We start from the raw sequence: 20,515 nt of genomic DNA, 5'->3' as shown, positions 1-20,515 counted from the left end.
TTCTTTCCAAGCAAATGCACTTATAAGCAAATTTTAAATTTATAGCAAATCTCAAATTTATTTCTTAAACTGCTTATGATGCATCTCGTTCTAATACTTGGCAATAATATCTAAGTGATGCATCTTCATAAATTTAAAATTAATGTTCAATGCTTTCTATATGCTTTTGCTCAAATATTTTGTCATCATCAAAAAGGGAGAGATTGTTGCTCCTTAAATTGATTTTGATGATTACAAAGTATTTGAGGAGAATACTAATGATTCTAGCTTAAAAAAAGACTTATTGCATTCCAGGGGCAAAATCATAATTTTGTCAAGACCTGATTCAGAAGCCTCAAGAGCAAGAACTGAAGACGTACAATCCATTAGAGGAAATTTCAACATTTTTGGAAGTGTATTTTGTAAGAAAATCAAGTTTTTATTTTTGAGTCGACCCCAGGAGTCGACTCATGGCTTAAAGGGCTGAACGGCATGCTAAAATTTTGGCTGGCACTCTCTGTGAGTCGACCCCATAGGTCGACCTCTTGGCATGAGTCGACCCTATGAGTCGACCTCTATTGCTTTGCGGGTCAAAATTATAGAACAGTCATTTTCTATTCTATTCCACAGAGGTCGATCCTATGAGTCGACCCACGAGCATGAGTCAACCCTATGAGTCGACCCCTGTGACGGAAAAGTTTTGCAACGGCTAATTTTTAACCCATTTCAATTGCATTTAATACTCATTTAATATGCTCTAACGACTCTATTTCAACCCAGATTACTCTCCACCATTATTTGAAGTTATATAAAGGGACTTAAAGGATGAAATCAAAATAAGAAGAAAGAGAGAAGGATTTTAAAAAGAGTATTTCAAGCATTCTTTTCAACCCTAAGCAAGAGCCCACTTAAAGCGTTCAAGAAGCTTTTAATTCAAGTTCACTAACTCCTCAAGTGCTCATTCAAGTCTCCAACTACCTTGAGAAAATCAGAAAAAGCTTCCTTCAAATTGTGTAAAGTATATTTAATACCTTATTCGCTCATTAAAGGAGCTTCTTTTGTATTTCTGTGCTGTTAACTGTAATACTCTTTTTGAGTCATTATTTTTATTTTGGAAGGGTTCCAAAACGTGGGAAGATTGATCCGAACCTTGAATCGGATTGTATTGGGTTGGCTTGTATCCGAAAAATAAGTGGACTAGCTTGGGATAGCTAGAGTCAGAGTTTTCAATGAGTGTATTCAGGTTGAATATAAGTTAGTGGATTGAAATTCCCAAGTAGGACCTTGGAGAGTGGATGTAGGTGCAAGGTTGGCACCGAACCACTATAAATCTTCTTGTTTGTATTATGCTTAATTGTTCTCCTTTTTAACTTCTTTATTCTCTTGCATTCCTGCATCCAACCATTACCTGTGCATTAATTACACTCTCCTTACTTATCTTGCTATTGTTAAATATTCTTCATAAGCTATAAGTTAAGTTTAAATTTTTAGAAACCCAATTCACCCCCCCCCCCCTCTTGGGTTGCATAGCTGGGCAACACATGTATTAAAATCTGATCTAATTAGCATGCTTTTAGATCTGATACATCACATATAATATTTGAAAAATATGATTTAAATTAAACTATTCAATATAAAATCTATTCTAAACAGTTACTAGAATAATTCTACAACTAGTATAGACATGCAATAGATCAATCTTATGAATTAATTAAATTTTTATTTTTTGATCTGAATATAATATTTATAATATCAAAAAATTAGAAAATAAATTAAATATAATTTATATTTTAATCATATTAAAATATAAAACTATAAGACTATTCATAGATTAAACTACTCCTAGTCTAGTCATGCATCTCATACATGTTAGATCTACTTAGATTTAATTTTAAATTTTTTTGATTTCAGATCCTATCACATCTAATGTGACATCTAAAATTTATTAATATCAAATAAATAAAAATAAAAATTAAATCTAAATTAGATCTGAAATAGAGCCATCAACCTGGCTCTGATACCAGTTGAAGAAAAAAACTGGCTTTTTCCTTGTAAGATCTTCCAGATCTAATGAGATCTGGGGTGGAATATTTTAAAAAAAAATTATTCTATGATATTTTAGATCTAAGATCTATTAGATCTAATTTTTATTATCTAATATTAAATCTAAAATTAAATCTAAAATCATGAGGAATAGAGAAATATCTCTAGGATAACTAGATTACCCTGTAGATGATCGCAGCAATGCCCGAGGTTCTAAAATAGCCATGCAGTTGCCTGGCCTCTACTGATATGTACTTGAGTAGGATCTGGATCATCTTCTCCTCACAAATTTTTGCTCCAAAAATTAGATCTGGAAGATCTTCAAAAGATCTTCTGAAGCTGGAGCAGTAGCTTCTCGACAAATCTCTACAGCCTTCTAATCAAAGAGCCACCATGCCTTGGACAAGCACCAGATGGATGCCCAACCTCTTGGACATGAAGAGGGGAGGGAGAGGAGTAGAGGGGCCATGGAGAAGTGGAGAGGATTCAAGTTTTTGCTAGTTATTGTGCAGAGTCTCTCAACCCTAGGCGCAGACAGGGTTTAAATAGACCCTGCTGCGCCATGCAGTGCCACATCATTCGACCAATCAAAAAATTCTAATTAATTCTAAAAAAAATTTTATTGGTAGAGTGATGTCATCTGATCATATCAAATAAAAAGCCCCATAATTTCTCTTACTGTCGGTGCCAACACTGGATAAGCACAGTGAGATTGGCGCCCCACAGTTCAAGTTGATCTAGGGATCAGAGTCCTCATCTCATGGGACTCTATCCTTATCCACTTGGGATGCATGCCATATCTGATTATGGCACCCACTTTGAGGGTAAAATTAGCAGGTGGACACTCCACAAAAATTTTTCAATGACCTCTTGCCAAGTGGCCTTCAGTCCAAGGTCCATGGGTCAATGTTTGACCACCATACCTTGGACAAGCACCAGATGGATGCCCAACCTCTTGGATGTGAAGAGGGGAGGGAGAGGAGCTGAGGGGGCATGGAGAAGTGGAGAGAATTCAGGCTTTTGCTGGTTATTGCACATAGTCCATGCAGTGCCACATCATTCGACCAATCAAAAAATTATAATTAATTCTAAAAAAATTTTGATTGATGGAGTGATGTCATCTGATCATATCAGATAAGAATCCCCACAATTTCTCCTACTGTTGGCACCAACACTAGATAAGCACAGTGAGATTGGCACCCCACAGTTCAAGTTGATCAAGGGATCAAAGTCCTCATCTCATGGGACTCTATCCTTATCCACTTGGAGTGCATGCCATATCTGATTATGGCACCCACTTTGAGGGTAAAATTAGCAGGTGGACACTCTACAAAAACTCTCCAATGACCTCTTGCCAAGTGGCCTTCAGTCCAAGGTCTATGGGTCAATGTTTGACCAATGTCCTAAAACAGAAATGGTAGGTGACAGGAATTAGCAGGTGTTGTCTTAAATTCATCTCATGAATTAAGATAAATTCTTTCTGAGCTGGACTGGCTCCAGCCAGACTAAGAGAAATCTTCTCAAGGTTCTCTGGGTGAGCCAAATCATATTTGGCTCAGTCGAGATAGAAAAGATTATACGAGAAGAAAGTTAGGCTTAATCGTGTGCTAGCACAATTTTTTTGAACATAATTGGATCTAATCCAAATCAATCAAACTGAGCTAGCTTAATTGATGACATCTAGACCCTAACTCTTATTTGTGTGATCCAGTTTGGTTCATTTCTATATCGTAATGAGACATGTCATGATCTCATCATCGACATCATCGAAACTCTTTTCGATGGATCAGAACTCTTCTGATTCAGACAATCAGAATGATTGATCATCAAAATCATTCTAATTGCTCCCAAAATCTACCAGTGACATATGGTAGTATATGGTGGCAACCCATCAGAACTAAAGATGAACCTCTCGATGCAGCTACCTGTGTGATTGAGTTCCTCTATCATGAGTCCCGACTGAATTAGGATTAAGGTGAACTCGTCAAACCCAACATCAGTCATATGAATTAATTGATCGATCCGAGTTCGATGTGAAACTCCAATGGAAAACTCTTTTTCTATTATTTTACTCTGCCATGGCCATGGACTTAAGGACTCGATCTTTTGATTACCATAGGACTACTCCTCTCATCTACCGAGGTTGATAGATCCCATCTTGGTGCGACCTAGTTCCTACAATGAATATGCTACAGCCAACATACACCTCAAGATTTTGAATGGCTAGGAGATTGAGTTATGGTGTAGTCAAACTATAACACACTCAAGGTGAACTATCGATGCACCTCAGGTCAAAGAACTAGACACACAACTACAGCATCGAGCTAGTCATCGATGAGAAGGTAGACTTCCTTATAACTGATTGATATGGTCACGCTCGATACTCTCGTTCTCAATGAATATCTGTACTCTCACTCTGGTGTCACCACATCGTAGACTCAAGACACATCTACCCTAAGAAAGAGATCATACACCAACCTTCCGGATCGATCACCATCCTCGTGATGATCCTATGGTCAGGAGCTGTTTATGAGTTAGTTATGTAAATTCATGTCTTAAATTTTCAACTCTTGAAAATATGAATTAACATTCCTACTAACTCAAAGGATGTATCACAGACACAATGTACACAATGTGATAGAAGAATAACTCTTTTATTCATTTATAGTCAAAATTATAAATTTGTCCTTAGATATGTACAGGAATGTGTCAGCCGATCTGGTATTTAGGGCACACATCTAACAGTAGAGACTTGAAGAGTTGATGTAGGTGCAAGGTTGGCACCGAACCACTATAAATTTTGTATGTTTATTGTACTTGCCTCTCTTTACTTGTTCTTTGTGCCTTATACTTACAATCTTATCATTTGTGTTTGAATTTATTTTTATTGAAAATCAATCCTCTCCACTTAAACACTTTAGCATATTATTTTAGTGCACTAATCTTTAAAATTTTAAAAAAACCCAATGCACTCTCTCTCTTGAGCTCTATAACTGGGCAACAAGTGGAATCAGAGTCCAGTACTCTAGTTCTTGCTTGATTTAACCATCAAGAGCTAAAGATCAATAGCAGCCCAATTTGGCACATCTCTAGCCAAGGGGCAATCTACAAACTGACTTTCATTTTTCAATGGGTCAAACTATACCTATTAGAAAGCTCAGATCAAAATTTTTATTCAATCACTTGACTATAACATATAGAGTGTCATAGTAAATAGACCTCACGTACCCACTAAATTGATTGATGGTGTGTTTCTTCTTAAGCTGAAAGGTGAATGGGATGAACATGATAAGAAAATGGCTCAGCTCAATGCTAAAGTCATGAATATTTTATATTGTACTTTAGATGCTAATGAATTTAATTGTATCTCCACATGCAACTCAGCTAAAGAGATTTGGGATAGATTAGAAGTCACACACGAAGGCACAAACCAAGTAAAAGAATCTAAGATCAATATGCTTGTGCATAAATATAAACTATTTAAAATAGAACCTGAAGAATCAATAACTCAAATGTTCACTCATTTTACTGACATCATAAATGATTTAAAAAGTCTTGGCAAATATTATTCTAATAGTGATCTTGTGAAAAAAGTGCTCAGGTCCTTACCAAGATCATAGGAGGCAAAAGTCACTGCAATCTAAGAGGCCAAGGATTTGAATACTCTACCATTGGAAGAGCTGCTTGGATCCCTTATGACTCACGAACTGACTATGAAGCAACACACTGAGGAGAAAACCAAAAGAAAGAGGACCATAGCTCTCAAGTCAATAGCTCAGGAAGAAGAAGACACAGAAAAATTAGACAATAGTGAGAAAGATGAAGATTTGGCCCTGATTACCAAAAAATTTAGATGCTTTATGAGGAAAAAAAGATAAGGGACCAAGAAAACACCACCAGTCAAGGGGGAGCCGAGCAAAGAAAATGAAAAGGAACAATCCATCATCTGCTATGCATGCAAGAAGCTGGGCCACTTCAGATCAGAATGCCCCCAGCTCAAGAAAGGCCAAAAGAAGTTCAAGAAGAAGAAGGTCATGATGGCTACATGGAGCAACAGTGATGACTCCACCACTGATAAAGAATCTTATGAAGAAGCTAACCTGTACCTTATGGCACATGAAATGAGGTAACACCTGAAACTCAAAATAAATTTATTTATGATGAACTGTTAGAAGCTTTTCATGAACTTTTGAATGACCTAAAAGAATTAGGAACAAAAAATAAAAATCTGAAATCAAGAAACCATGCATTAGCTAAGGAAAAAGAAGAAGTTGATAAGAAAAATGAAGAATTACAACTAAAGAATTAGTCTCTAATAAAAGAAAAAGATGAACTTTTTAGTCAAAATGAAACTCTTATAAAAAAAATCAAAAACTAAAGGAAGAGGTAACCAAGTTAAAATCTATAGTTGTAGATTTATATTAAGTTCAAACAAACTTCAGATGATTATTGACGGTCAAAAAATTGTATATGATAAAGTCAGACTTGGCTATAAATACTCTAAAAAAATAAAAATTTTTAAAAAATATTTTTGTCAATGCATCTATAAGAAAACTGCCAAATATTACTTATTTTAGATGTGGCAAGGTAGGGCATAAAGCTTATTCATGTTTATCAAATAAATTTGATACTAGAAATATTAAGAGAATATGGGTTTCAAAAAAAACCATTGTGACTAACTCCAAAAGATCCAAGTTAGCTTGGGTATCTAAGGTTAAAAGTCGATTTCATATATGCAGGTGTGTCTTGTATCCCAAGCAACAAAATGAAAGTGATATCTCGATAGTGGATATTCAAGATATATGACTGGTGATGAATCTCAATTCATCACATTGGAAGTCAAGAATGGAGGGATGGTCACCTTTGGAGATAATGGTAAATGGAAGATCATCGATATTGGTAACATTGGTTTCACTCCCTCCACTTGTATTGAAAATGTATTACTTGTAGATGGTCTTAAGCATATTTTTTTAAGTATTAGTCAATTATGTGATAAAGGTTATAAAGTAATTTTTGAATCATCTATGTACATTGTAACTAGTTCCACTGATGTTAGCATTAGATTCATTGAACATAAACATGGCAATGTATACATAGTTGATTTGGATGATCTATCCTTATGAAATATGCAATGTCTTGTGGTCATGAATTCTAAAATTAATGAGACTAGTTGGCTTTAGTACCGTAAGCTTGCATATATTAGTATGCACACACTTTATAAAATTATTAAAAAAAAATTGATTTTTGATTTGTTAAAAATTAATTTTGATAAAGATAAAATTTATGATGCATATCAATTAGGTAAACAAACAAGAATTTCTTTTAAATCTAAAAATATTATTTCAACTTCTAAACCTCTAGAACTCTTACATATAACTTATTTGGTCCTACAAGGATAACTAGTCTAGGAGGAAAAAGATATGATTTTATAATTATTGATAATTTTTTATGTTTTACTTGGATTTTATTTTTAGCTTCTAAGGATGGAGCATTTTCTGCATTCTCTAAGTTTTGCCGAAAGATTTCGAATGAAAAAAGTTTACTAATTGTTTCTATTCGAAGTGACCATAGCACTGAATTTGAAAATAAATATTTTGAAAAGTTTTGTGATGAAAAGGGCATAGATCATAACTTCTCAGCATCTAGAACACCACAACAAAATAGAGTTATTGAAAGAAAAAATAGAATCCTAGAAGAAATAGCCCGTACCATGCTATGTGAAAGCAAACTCTCCAATATTTTTGGACAGAGGTAATTAACATAGCATATTACATTTTAAACCATACTTTAATAAGACCTATTTTAAAAAAAATACCTTATAAATTATGAAAAGATAGAAAACCTAATATAAGTTATTTTTATATTTTTGGTTGTCAGTGTTTTATTTTGAATAATGACAAAGATAGCTTAGGCAAATTTGATGCTAAATTTGATGAAGCTATCTTTCTTAGCTATTCCACATCTAGCAAAGCTTTTAGAGTATTCAATAAAAAAATACTAGTAGTGGAAGAGTCAATTCATATTGTTTTTGATGAAACTAATGATCTTCCATCAAAGAAGAGAGAGGATACTGAAGGAAAAACTGCCTTTTTTCTTGTAGGATCTTCCAAATTTCATCAAATCTGGGATAGAATAATTTTAAAAAAAAATTATTCTATATTTATTTTAGATCTAAATCTCTAGATATATTTTTATTATCTGATATTAATTCTAAAATAAATCTAAAAGCATGAGAAAACATGAAATACCTCAAGGGTAATCTGATTACCCTGTAGATGATCGCAGCAATGCCTGAGGTTCAAAAATATCCATGCAGTCGCCTGAACTCTATCAATATCTACTTGAGTAGGATCTAGATCATCTTCTCCTTGCGAATCTCTACTCCAAGAATTAGATCTGGATCTGATCTGAAAGATCTTCAAAAGATCTTCTGAAGCTAGAGCAGTAGCTTCTCGATAAATCCCTGTAGCCTTCTGTTCAGAGAGCCACCACGCCTTGGACAAGCACCAGATGGATGTCCAACTTCTTGGACGTGAAGAGGGGAGAGAGAGGAGTAGAGGGGATGTAGAGAAGTGGAGGGGAATCTCATTTTTGCTGGGTATTGAGCAGCTACATAACCCTAGGCGCAGATAGGGTTTAAATAGACCCCGCTGCGCCATGCAGTGCCACATCATTCGACCAATCAAAAAATTTTAATTAATTTAAAAAAAATTTTGATTGATGGAGTGATATCATTTGATCATATTAGATAAGAATATTCTCAATTTTCACCTCTGTTGGCACCAACATTGGATAAGCACAGTGAGATTGGCACCCCATAGTCCAAGTCAATCAAGGGATCAGAGTCCTCATCTCATGGGACTCTATCCTTATCCACTTGGGGCGCATGCCCAATCTGATCCTGGCACCCACTTTGAGGCCTAATTTAGTAGGTGGACACTCCATAAAAACTCTCCAATAACCTCTTGCCAAGTGGCCTTCAGTTTAAGATCCATAAGTCAACATTTGACCGATGTCCTAAAACAGAAATGACAGGTGACAGGAATTGGCAGGTGTTGTCTCAAATTCATCTCATGAATTAAGACAAGACTTTTTTGAGCTGGACTGGCTCCAATCAGACTGAGAGAAATCTTCTCAAGGTTCTCTGGGTGAGTCAAATCACATTTGGCTCAGTCGAGATGAAAAAGATTGCACGAGGAGAAAGTTAGGCTCAATCGTGTGCTAGCACGATTTTCTTGAACCTAATTGGATCTAATCCAAATCAATCAAACTAGGCTAGCTCAATTGATGACATCCAGATCTTAACTCTTGTTTGTGTGACTCAGTTGGTTCATTTTCATATGGTAATGAGATATGTCGTGATCTCATCATCGAAACTCCTTTCGATAGACCAGAACTCTTCTGATTCAGATAATTAGAATGATCGATCATCAAGATCATTCTAATTGCTCCCAAAATCCATCAGTGACACCTAGCAGTATATGGTGGCAACCCATCAGAAATAAAGATGAACCTCTCAGTGCAGTTACCTATGTGATTGAGTTCCTCTATCATGAGTCCCAACTGAATTAGGGTTAAGGTGAACTCGTCAAACCCAATATCAGTCATATGAATCAATCAATCGATCTGAGTCCGATGTGAAACCCCAATGAAAAACTCTTTTCCATTGTTTCACTCTACCATGGCCATTGGATTAAGGACTCAATCTTTCGATCATCATAGGACTACTTCTCTCATCCACCGAGGTTGATAGATCTCATCTTGGTGCAATCTGGTTCCTACAATGAATATGCTACAGCCAACATACACCTCAGGATTTCGAATGGCTAGGAGATCGAGTTATGTTGTAGTCAAACTATAACACACTCAAGGTGAACTGTCAATGCACCTCAGGTCAAAGAACTAGACACACAGCTGCAGCATCGAGCTAGTCATCGACGAGAAGGTAGACTTCCTTATGACTGCTTGATATGGTCATGCTCAGTACTCTCATTCTCAATGAATATCTGTACTCTCACTTCAGTGTATCCACACCATAGACTCAAGACATATCTATCCTAAGAAAGCGATCGTACACCAACCTTCCGGATCGATCACCATCCTCGTGATGATCCTATAGTCAGAAGCTGTTTATGAGTTAGTTATGTAAATTCATACCTTAAATTTTCAACTCTTGAAAATATGAATTGACATTTCTACTAACTCAAAGGATGTATCACAGACACAATATACACAATGTGATAGAAGAATAACTCATTTATTAATTTATAATCAAAATTATAAATTTATCCTTAGATTTGTATAGAAATGTGTCAGCCAATCTGGCATCTAGAGCACACATCTAACAAACTCCCACTTGACCTAATGCCAATTGGCTATATATCTAAGTCCCATCTTCTCAAGGTGGGCTTTAATTTTTTACTAGCCTAATGGCTTTGTCAGTGGGTCTGCCACATTGTTTGTGGAGTCGACTCTCTTAACCTCAATATAACCTTTTCCGAGGTCACCACGAATCAGATGGAATCATCGCTCGATATGCTTGGACTTCTTATGAGATCTTGGCTCCTTAGCTATGGCTATGGCACCATTATTATCGCAGTAAAGAGGGATGGCATCCGATGACATCACTCCAAGCTCCACGGCAAACTTCTTGTACCAGAATGCCTCTTTCGCAGCTTCCGATGCAGCAATATACTCTGCCTCCATGGTGGAATTTGCAATCACCGTCTGCTTAAAACTCTTCCAGCTAATTGCACCACCATTACAAATGAACAGACTCCCAGATATCGACTTTTGATCATCTATATCAGACATAAAGTCTGAGTCTGTATATCCCTGAATCTGGAGTTCTCCATTCTCAAAGACTAGAAACATATCCTTGTCCTTCTCAAGTACTTAAGGATACATTTCACAGAAGTCCAGTGCTCTTCATCTGGATTTGACTGATATTTGCTTGTGACACTCACAGCATGGGCTATATCGGGTCGTGTACATAGCATGGCATACATGAGGCTCCCTATTGCCGAAGCATAAGGGATTTTGCTCATGCGTTCAATCTCCTCAGGTGTGCTAGGACACATCTTCTTGGAGAGATGAATGCCATGTCTAAAAGGTACTAAACCTCTTTTGGAGTTTTTTATGCTAAATATTTTTAGCACCTCCTCTATGTACATCTTCTGTGAAAGTCCCAGCATCCTATTTGATCTATCTCTATAGACCTTAATACCCAGTATGAAGGATACCTCTCCTAGATCTTTCATAGAGAACTCATTAAACAACCATACTTTGACTGAGGTCAACATGGGAATGTCATTCCCAATTAGGAGGATGTCATCTACGTATAATATGTGGAAGACAACTGCGCTCCCACTGATCTTTTTGAACAAACATGGTTCCTCCTCGTTCTTGATGAAATCAAATATTTTGATCACATCATTGAAACGAGTATTCCAGCTCCGAGATGCTTGCTTAAGTCCATAAATAGACCTTTGTAGCTTGCAGACCTTGTGATCATCATCACTGGATGTGAAACCAAGTGGCTATTCCATATAGATATCTTCCTCAAGATGTCCATTTAAGAACGCCATTTTCACGTCCATCTGCCATATTTTATAATCGAAATAGGCTGCAATAGCAAGTAATGTGCGGATGGATTTTAGCATGGCTACGGGCGAGAAGGTATCCTGATAGTCAATGCCTTCGCGCTGACTATAACCTTTCATTACGAGCCTAGCCTTGAATGTCTCTACATTCCTATCTGCACTTATCTTTCTCTTGAAGATCTATTTACACCCAATAGGTACAATATCTTCAGGTGGATCTACCAAGGTTCAGACTTGGTTTGAGTGCATCGAGTCAATTTCTGATCTCATTGCCTCTAACCATTTTTCGGAGTAGATATCTGATATCGCCTCATCATAGGTCTTGGGATCATCACCATGAGCTCCATTTCCCATGAGAAATATTTTCTCTATATCCTCTTGTATAGTACCTAAGTACCTTTCAGGAGGACGAAAAATCCTAGTCTATCTACGAGGTGGAAGAGGTTGTGTTAGGACTGGTTCTGATTGATTTGATTCCTCAGGTTCTTTAGCTCGTTTCTCTTGGGAGACATTTTTCTTGAGCTTAATTATTCTTCCGATGCCACCATCTTGAATAAACTATTTTTTAAGAAAAATAGCATTTCGACTCACAATTACATTATGGTCTTTCGAAATATAGAAATAGTATCCTAGTGACTCTTTAGGATATCTTATGAATTGAGCTCTAAAAGACCTGAACTCTAACTTGTCCGTCTGCTGTCTCTTGACATGAGCCGGACAACCCCAAATTCTGAGATGATTCAGACTTGGCTTCTTACCATGCCATATCTCATATGGTGTGGTAGGAATGATTTTAAATGGAACCATATTCAATACATATATTGCTGTCATGAGACAATGTCCCCAAAGAAACTCAGGGAGGTCCGTGAAGCTCATCATGGAACAGACCATATCTAATAGGGTCCGATTTCTCCATTCTAAAATCCCGTTGGGTTGTGACGTTCCAGGTGGAGTCCATTGAGAGACTATGCCATTGTCCTTAAGATAGTCTAGGAACACCCGACTAAGGTATTCGCCTCCTCGATCTGATCGAAGAACCTTAATGGGCTTTCTTGTTTGTTTTTCTACCTCATACCTGAATTCTTTGAACTTTTCAAAAGTTTCAGACTTGTGTTTCATTAAAAATACATACCCATACCTAGACATATCATCGGTGAAGGTAATGAAATAGACATAGTTGTCTCTAGCTGGCACATCAAATGGGCCGCACACATCCGTATGTACTAGGGCAAGTAGGTCTGTGGCCCTTTCTCCATGTCCCATAAAAGAGAGTTTGGTCATTTTACCTTGAAGGCATGATTCACAAACTGGATATGACTCAGAAGTCATTGGACTCAATAGCCCGAATTTTTCTAATTTGTTAATCCTATCTTCCGCTATATGACCTAGCCTTAGGTGCCACAGATACCTATCATTTAGACTATCTCTAGGCCTTTTAATTCCTATGACATTCACATTTTGCTCGATATTAAATACAGATACATCAATATGTAGCTGATAGAGATCGTTAATAAGAAAACTATTTATAACTTTATTATTTTCATAAAATATGTTACAATGGTCCTTATGAAAGCTAATCACATAGCCTTCTTGTGCTAAATATGAGACAAAAATCAAATTCCTGCTTGCTGCAGGCACATAATAACAGTCTCTAAGAACTAAATCTAATCCTAACGATAATCGTAGAGGGTAGGTTCTTACGACCACAGCAGCAACTCTTGCTCCGTTCCCGACACGTAGGATCATCTCTCCATCCCTCAGCCTCCTGCTCTCCTCAAGACCCTGTATAGAAGTGCATAAATGAGCACTAGTCATCGATGAGAAGGTAGACTTTCTTATGACTGCTTGATACGGTCACGCTCAGTACTCTCATTCTCAATGAATACCTGTACTCTCGCTTCGATGTCTCCACACCATAGACTCAAGACACATCTACCCTAAGGAAGTGATCATACACCAACCTTCCAGATCGATCACCATCCTCGTGATGATCCTATGGTCAGGAGCTGTTTTTGAGTTATGTAAATTCATGCCTTAAATTTTCAACTCTTGAAAATATGAATTGACATTCTTACTAACTCAAAGGATGTATCATAGACACAATGTACACAATGTGATAGAAGAATAATCTATTTATTAATTTATAGTCAAAATTATAAATTTCCCCTTAGATTTATACAGGGATGTGTCAGCCAATCTGGCATCTAGGGCACACATCTAACAGATACTGATGATGCAAGTATTACAGAAGATGGAATAAAAGAACTCACCTTCAATGACTCAAATGAGTAAAACAAAGATCAATTGGATGAAAACATCAATAATCAGAATATTCAAGAACAACCTCAAGACACAAATAATCTTTCAAGAGAATGGAGGTATATCCACAATCACCCTAAAGAATTAATAATTAGTGATCCAACACAAGAAGTAAGAACTAATTCTTCACTTAGAGATATTTGTAATTATGTAGCTTTTATTTTATATCTAGAACCTAAAACAACAGATGAAGCTGAAAAGGATCATAATTGGATAATTGTCATGCAAGAAGAGCTAAACCAATTTGAAAGAAACAATGTATGGATACTAGTTGCTAGACCTAAAAATCATCCCATAATAGAAGCTAAATGGATATATAGGAACAAATTAGATGAAAATAGAAATGTAATAAGAAACATAGTAAGATTAGTTGTTAAAGGATATAATCCACAAGAAAGAATTGATTTTGATAAAATATTTGCTCTTATTGCTAGACTAGAAACAATAAGAATGCTACTTGCGTTTGCTTGTTTTATGAACTTTAAATTGTTTCAGATAGATATTAAGAGTGCTTTTCTTAATGATTATATTGCTGAAGAAGTATATACAGAATAACCTCCTGATTTTTAAAATCATAAATTTTCAGATCATGTGTTTAAGTTAAACAAAACTTTATATATGGATTAAAATAGGCACCTAGGACATGGTATGAAAGATTAAGTAAGTTTTTATTAGAAAATAATTTTTCAAGAGAAAATATTGATACTACTCATTTTATAAAAAGGAAAGATAAAGAAATTCTAGTTATATGATACATGTTGATGACATTATATTTGAATCTACTAATGAAGATTTGTGCCAAGAGTTTGCCAAGCTCATGCAGGAAAAACTTGAGATGAGCATGACGGGAGAACTCATTTTCTTCCTCAGACTCCAGATTAAACAAATGAAAGAAGGAATCTCCATCACCTAAAGTAAGTACATAAGAGAACTATTAAAGAAATTTAGAATGAAGAGCTCAAAAATTGTAAGTACACCTATGACCTCTTCCTATAAATTAGAAAAAGATGAGCATGATAAAAATATTGATTCAAAGCTCTATAGAGGCATGATAGGAACTTTATTGTATCTTACTGCTAGTAGACCTGATATAATATTCAGTATATGCATGTGTGCTAGATATCAATCTAATCCTAAGGAATCTCACTTAAATGCTATTAAGAGAAATTTTAGATATTTAAAAAGAACACAAAACCTATGTCTTTGGTTTTCAAAATAATCTTCTATAGACTTAATAGGTTATTCAGATGTAGACTTTGCTGGATGTAAATTAGATAAAAAAAGTATTAGTGGAACTTGTTAATTTCTAGGAGTAAACCTAATTTCTTGATTCAACACGAAGCAAAATTCAGTGGCATTATCTACGATCGAGGCTGAATACATTGTAGCTGGAAGTTGCTGTACTCAAATCTTATGGATTAAGCAACAACTTATAGATTTTGGTATGAAACTTAAAAACATCCCCATAAAATATGATAATACTAGTGCCATCAATTTGATCAAAAATTTAATTCAACACTCTAAGTCAAAACACATTGAAATTAGACATCATTTCGTAAGAAAACATATTCAAAATAATGATATAACACTTGAATACATAAATACTGAAAAATAACTAGCTGATATTTTCATCAAAGTATTAAATAAAAATAAATTTTATGAAATTAGAAGTAAATTGGAGATCTTAGATCCTTCTGCTTAAATTTCAATCATAATTTTACTTCCAAAATCCTTCTAAAATTTATTGGCATCATTATCTTAATTTTGGGAGCCATTTATCATTTTTTGAGTTTTTTCAAGATAATTAAAAATCATCAGTGCTATTCAGATACTTTTTTAAATTTTTTTCATAGAAATACTCAATCAAAAATCATATCAAAATTTATCCAAACTTCCAATGATCGTCTCAACTCGATATGATCAATTTTAAATTTTTTTTTGAACTTTTTCTCATTTTTAAATTTTTTTTTTCATCATTTGAACCTTTCTTGGATGAGATGATCTATGTGGGATGTCCCAATTGATCAGACAAAAAATTTTTATGTGAGTCGACCCGAATGCTGTTCCATTAAAGGACCTCTGGGGCGTCTCAAATCCCAAAATGATTCATCTCCCTCTTGTCCCAAACCTAGAAATTATTGGATTTCGGGGTTTGGTGCATGCATATATGTTTTAAAATTTTTATTTTTCAAATACCACAGCAAAAGATAAGATTAAATACTTTTAATTTAAATTTTATATGCATAAAAATATAAAACCACATGGACCTATTTCATATACTGAAATTTAGATTGTGATAAAATCACATACCTGTTTCACAATCTCTTTCTTCAAATTTAGATCCGAAAGAGATGAGGCTCTCTGTTAGCTGCACAAGTATCTAACCTCTACAAGTATCCACTCGGGATCAGCCTAGAGCAGTCCTCTTTAATCTAAATTTTGGCTCTCCAAAATTCAGCCTATTGAAAATGAACGAAGCCTGGATTGTGATCAACACTTGATCTTTCTCCTTGATCTTCTTCTTCTCCTCTTTTCTAGAGTTTCTCCTTGCTATATGCTACTACCAAATATTAGAAACTAGCAAGAAAGAGGTACCCAAACTCCTTTGGGCATGGAACTCCTTGGGATGCGCGTCCCAAGGAAGGGATGTATAGAACACCCAAGAGGAGAGAAAGGGAGAGGAAGAGAGGGCATGAGGAGAGCCTTTGGGTGTAAGGGACTGCTGGTTTTGATGCTCTAGGAACCTTAGGAGAGGTCTCTTTAAATAGGCATAAGGATTAAATTTTATTCAATCTCATAATACAACTCCTACTTGCATTAGAATTCCTATTAACTTAAATTATCCAACTTATATTAAGAAGCCCATTAGGCACCAACAATTGGAGCCCTTGCACCCATAATTAGACATCCTAAAACACACCCAAGAGATGTCCCATATGAAAACAAAAGGTCGTCTAATCAATGGACACGCCCAAATTGATCAAATCAAGGTGGCACCCTATAATAACTATCAAGGAGATTTATAAGGAACTTGCATCCTTAATTTATGTGATCCATAACCTTAGACACCCAACAATTGAAGTCTCATGAATCTTATTCATGTAGGATATTTGTAGGTAATTAAGTTAGAATTAACTTATCAAATAAGTAATTTCAATGAAAAAAAAAATTGGATCTAACCAGGTGCTAGCAAGGTTACCATGAACCCAATGAGTTTCTTTAAACCCAATTGACACTTCATAAGCTCAATTACTTATTTCAGATCTAATCTCTTTGTTGTGTGACCTCATAGATTCAATTCTATCTGATCGTAAGACATACAATGATCTCTATCATCATATCATTGAAACTATTTTCAATGGGTCAGAATAATTTTACTCTAACTCTACAAGGATTGTCGATCCAGAATAACCCTAGTGAGCTCTCACAATCCACTAGTGACATCTATCAATATGTAGTGACAATCCAATAGAACTGAAATGAACCTCTAGGTGTAGTTAATATGTGATTCAATCCCTCTATCATGAGTTTCGACTAGATGGTAGGTCATGGATAAATCATCAAACCTCAATATCGGTCATATGATAGATTCAATCAGCTTAAGTTCATATGTGATTCTATAAAAATTCTTTTCCATCAATCACATTGCTATGAACATAGACTTAAGGACTCAGCCTCTTAAATCTCATAGGACTACTCCCTTCTACTAGGATCGATAGATCTCATCTTGATGCACATCCCACTCCTACAGTGGACCAATTATCGCCAACATCTACTACAAGGGCTCTTTGAGATCCATATTGATATGTCAGTCAAACTCCAGCAGCCTCACTGCGAGCAGTAGTGTGATCTCAGATCAAAAGATCAGTCATACAACTGCGGCAACGAAAAAGTCACTAACGAGTAAGTAGACATCCATGTGACTTCTCATATTGGTCATGCTCAGTACTAGTTGTTCTCTGACAACCATCTGCATTCTCGCTCTAGTGTCTCTACACTGCAGACTCGAGACCCATCTATCCGAAAGAAGCGATCCATGCACTAGTTTATCCAGATCAATCACCATCTCCATGATGATCCTATGACCAGGAGCAATTTAGGAATCAACCATCAATGTTATATGCCTCAAATTCTGAACTCTTTGAGAATATGTGTCATCATCTTGTTAATCCCTTGGATGATTCATGGACACATAGACATGAATGGTAATATAACTGTCCAATAAGTATAAAATCATGTCCTAGAGATATAAAATATGTCGGTCAAGATTAACTTCTAGGGCATACATTCAACAATCTTCCACTTGCACTAAAGCCAATCTACCATGTACCAAGCCCTATCTTCACAAGACAAGCTATAGTCTTAGGCTAGCCAAGTGACTTACCAGTGGGTCATCCACATCATATGTAGAGTTTACTCTCTGCACCTTTATATATTTTTACTTGAGGTAATCACATATTCTGCTGTTTTATGTGTTCGGATATCTGATGAGACCTAAGCTCCTTAGCAAGTGCTATGGTGCTATTATCTTTGCAGTATAGTGTCACGACATCTGATAGTATGACAACTAATTCTGCAACTAACATTACAATCAGAATACATCCTACACATTTACAGTGTATTCAGCTTCTATTGATCGATTATTTGAAATCCTTCTAAGATATCGATATAGGAACACATCCATATATAGACATTCTACCATTAACATCAGATATAAAGTCTGAATTGATGTATCCTCCCACTTCTAGCCTTGATCCTTCTCTGAACATGTCCTCAGTTCTCTTAAAAGCTTAAGGATATTTTCACAGCAATCCAGTGCTCACAGCCTGGATACAACTGATATTTACTTGTGACAATCATGGTATAATCAGTTCAACTACTTTATGGCATATGACTATCTCCGAGAGGATAGTAAATCTCTCTCTGAGATTTTTATGCTGAATGCTTTCAGTTTCCAATCTCTGTACTTTATCTATGAAAACACAAGCATCCAATTGCATCTATCTCTATAGATCTTTAGGATTCTCACTTTATGTCTTTGATGAAGAAATCTATATTCAACCATATTTTAATCGATGTCAGTATTGGATACTCCCACTAACCCTTTTGAAATCCATAATTCTTCATATCTGATCCAACAATTTGATCACATCATTGAAATGAATATTCCAACTCCAAGAAAATTGTGGTCTTTGTGATCACCTATCACAAGAAGTGAAATTCATAGGCTATTCCATATAGAAAAGATCTCTACTCAGAAAAGCTATTTCACATCCTTTCTTGGAGTCGATGTCTCACATCGCCTCGTTGTAGGTTCTGGGATCATCTCTATGTTTTCTATCTCTCAGGAGAAATGATTTTCTCTACATCCTCTCTTAAGTATACTCAAGTACCTTTCGAGAGGATTGGAGATCCTACTATGTGTATGAGATGGAGGAATCACATCTACTGGCTCATGATTAATATGTTCTTAAGATCTTAAGGCTCTCTGCTCTTCAGAGACACTCTCTTAGAGCTTAACTTTCCTCCCACTGCTTCATCTTGGTTAAATAATTTTTCAAAAAAATAGCATTAAGTCACAATCACATTATAATCCCATCGAAAAGTAATATCTCAAACTCTTTTAGGAAGAGCTTTATAGATCTATCCTCTAACATATCCATCTGCTGTCCTAGATATAAGCTGGACATCTTTGAATCTCAAAATAATCAAAATTCAATTCTCACCATGTCATATCTTATATGGTGTGGTAGGAACAGGTTTAGAGAGAATCCAATTTCATAGAAATAAAGCATATCTCTAAAGAAATATAAATAAATCAGTAAATTTTATTATGGACCAGATCATATCTCATATAGTCCCATGACTCTTCTTATCTCATTGAGCTGAGATTTACTAAGGGGGGTCCAATATGAAACAATGCCATTTTATGAGATAATCGAAAAATTTTTTTTAATAGTATTGCATCCTCAATCCAATCGAAGTACCTTCAAAATTTTTTTAATTTATTTCTCTACTTACATCTGAGTTCTTTGAATCTTTCAAAAATTTTAAATTTATATCTCATATACAAAGTAGAGATAACGCCTTGGTTAGCACATCACATGGGCTACACACTGTTGGAGCATGATCCCGGCTCCTCCCACGGACCTTGGGTGTAGTGGAACCAGCAACGAATAGATCTGGAGACTTCTGGACACGATCTAAGGCTCTTGACAAAAATAGCCTGGTTGCTGTCTTCTTCGTCAGCCTTTTTTTCCAGATGAAGAACGCCTATGAAAACACCTCTAAAAATTTAAGATCTGGTACCCAACTAGATCAGGCCTAGATCGAGGTCCTCCAATTCATAGATCTTGAATCAGGGTATTCTAGATAGGGAAGAAGGTAGATGGAGACAGATCTCGCAGATCTGCCCTGCTGCAGCCTTTCCTGTAGATCTGTTGATGAAGATCTCACCCGTGCCTCAAACGATCTCAGATCAACTCTAGATCTGAGAGAAACTTGTATCAACCTCTTCGCAAGAGATTCCAGGTCCTGGACCTAGTGCTTGGGTGGCTGCAAGAGAGGGAGAG

The sequence above is a fragment of the Elaeis guineensis genome, chromosome 15 (assembly GCF_000442705.2).
Source record: "Elaeis guineensis isolate ETL-2024a chromosome 15, EG11, whole genome shotgun sequence".
Lineage (NCBI taxonomy): Eukaryota > Viridiplantae > Streptophyta > Magnoliopsida > Arecales > Arecaceae > Elaeis > Elaeis guineensis.
Note: the sequence above shows the minus strand (reverse complement) of the source record.